Here is a 3,090-nt window from a genome sequence, read left to right on the forward strand (position 1 = left end):
AACATATTTCACAGTGATCTAGATTGAACTTTCGAATGCCTACACCGAAATGACCGTACACGATCTCCACTAACACGAAAAAGAAACTTTTGTATGCTAACAATTCACCAATCTTTAAACAAATGTTGCGAAACTAAAACGGGCTACAGCACGGGAGTGTTTTGTTTTGTTTTCTATAAGGACCACGTGCAAAAACGATAAATAATTTGACAGCTCGATCTAGTGAGCGGATTCCAGCCAGTGGTGCTCAATCAAATCTTCAAAAATATTTTACTGTTTATTTATTTATTCATATGTTAAATCATTTCTGTGTTTTTTATATCTTTATGTTATATTTCGCAATTAGAGAGAAAAGAAGTACATACGCTAGCAGTTCCGATCCCCGACTGACTTATATTTTCTACTGTCACTTTGACAGATATCTTGTCGATTGTTTATTTATTTGCTTGTTTGTTTATTGATTTAATACACTTTATTGATAATTTTCTATTAATAACTCTCGATGACTACTTTTCACCCTTGCAGATAATTAAATTGTAAGGAAAGAAAACTTTTCTTCTCATAGCTTACTTAGAGCTACTAAATTTAAATGTATCCCATCTCTCGTTCAATTATACGCACACGTGCGCACTAGCCACGTTCAACACCCGGGGGTACGATATTAAATAAATATCTTCCAATTGAAATAACCTTCGTGCCACATTGTCGCACCACATATCGCCCTTCATACGAAAAAGGGCGGAGGACGTACATTTTCATATATGAAACAAAGTGGTGAAAGCGCTTTCAACCCAAAATTCGTATAAATCCTGCTGTCACAAAAGTCACCGATGCTCGTTTTATGACAAGATTTACGCCTCTTTGGCAATGGCGGCAACGGTCCATTCGGTGCGCTGTACTGCCACCAGAAAGAGGAGCTTCAATTGCTGTCTTCAGCGCTGACACCGACAGCACCGGCACAATGAAAATGTCACCACGTCGAGCATCGGGACGGGCAAGCTTCGCCCGGCCTTTTGTAACTTCTTTCTGCAAACGGGTGATTGTGGATGCATCCTGCCCCGCCCAAGCTAAGATTGACTTGTGATTGTGTTTGTGAAGAGAATAAATTGAAAAAGAAGAAGAGAAGAAGGTGAAGAGAATTTGAAATTAAAATCCGTGACTTACAGCGTGGATGTATCACAATTTTCACACACAAATGCTTAAAAAATAAATACTGCTATAACACTTTCTGTACCTGTTGTACAGCTCACCCCCACAGCAAATTGTTGTTATTACTGCAATCTGAGCATGGATAGATCAATCGCAAACCTGTACGTCCCACGGCAAAAGCAAATAAGAGTGACGAACGGATTGAAATTCGACACCAAATCGCAACATCAAATGCCATCGCCGATCAAATGCTGCAAAACGGAACGTAAAACCGTTTGATGGTTTGCCTGCTTGAACTAGTGCACGGTGGTGCACCGCTTTCACCGAATTGTGGAATGCAATTGGATGCATATCGCATTATCGATGGACACGATGGAGCAGCAACAAAAAAATGCCCTCGACTCCAGGTTGAAGGATGCAATCCGATGTGGAATGTTGATATTCGAATGACACGATTATTCGCTATGCAATTGAAATTGGTTTGTGAAGTAGTGGATAGTTGCTCGAAACAACTCGTTTCCATCTGCACGGGTCAGAAATATGACGAGCGTTCCGCAACCGGTTCGGGATCAGCGTGTTTGAATGTTTATTATTCAAGCATTCGTTTGATGGCAAGAGTTTTTAGCAGCAAATCCAGCAAATAGTTCAGCTTTATTAGGAACGCTAGTGCGGATACCGAACGATTGCTTTACAAGATGTAAATAAACATTTGAATTTGCCTTGATTGGATACCTAACTGATTTGATTCCCCTTAGGAATAACTAGCTTTCAAATAGAAAATATTGACGCCCCTGATTGATTTCTGAGGTGATTCGATAAATTCTACGAAAATTATAGAATATCATCTCGTTTACTCCTAGTGTGGAATTTATTGGGATGTACTAGATATATTATTGGAAATAATATTGCCTAACGCAACTCCTGGCGAAATTCTATGTTGCATACGTCATTCGTTAACTGGAGATTGTAGATTGGTTAAATTGAGATGCGTATTATTTGCTTGGAATAGAATAAGCAGTAATTAAACCGTATTATAAATGGGTAGTAGATCTGTCCGTTCCATCAATAATCACTCACTGTAAGAGTATTCACACAAGTATGAAGTTGTTCAACACTGGAATTAAGAAGTTTGTTGAACAAATTTGTAGGGTAAATAAAGAACGAACCTTCCAAATGGTGTGGAAGTCATTCCTGGTTGCCTCATAAGTCGACTTCAAACACTGTGAAGTTAGCATGAAGTGAGTGATGATGAGAGTAAGGTTAATTATGAGACGAACAGTAAATGAGAATCTTAGGAGCTACCAGTTACTAAAAATTCCAAGAACCTTAGGAGTAATAACTCTATATTAGTCGGAACTTTGTGGTTTTCTCTAAATCTTCAGTTTTAAATAAAATTTCTACTTCACTAATAACATCAGAATGCCATAAGTCTCATAATATCGAAATACAAATTCTGCTATGAGGTGAGCATTTCAAGACTCAAGATAGTCGTTAAATTTTATTCCTTGCGAATCTCAAAAAATTGAAGCCATACTTTCGCCGTTTTAGAGCAGGTTCATCGCGTCCAGTCCACTCGGGTGACTGTCTATTGGACTTTGGAATGGCGTGGAGAAGCCAAGACTCATCCATGTTAACAAACCGACGCAAAAACTCGGATTTATTTCGCTCAAACAGCTCCGAACACTGCTCAGAATCATCAAATCGTTGTTGTTTTTGGTCAAATGTGAGCTCACGCGGCACCCATTTTGCACAGAGCTTTCTCATCTCCAAATATTCGTGAACGATATGTCCAACACGTTCCTTAGACATCTCTAGGGAGTCAGCTATCTCGATCAACTTCACATTACGGTTGCTTTTAATAATATTATGGATTATTCAATGTTTTCTTCTGTAATCACCTCTCTCTTTTGGGCGTCCACTATGTTCACCATCCTCAGTGCT

The sequence above is a fragment of the Anopheles moucheti genome, chromosome 2, assembly GCF_943734755.1.
Source record: "Anopheles moucheti chromosome 2, idAnoMoucSN_F20_07, whole genome shotgun sequence".
NCBI classification, from domain to species: Eukaryota; Metazoa; Arthropoda; class Insecta; order Diptera; family Culicidae; genus Anopheles; species Anopheles moucheti.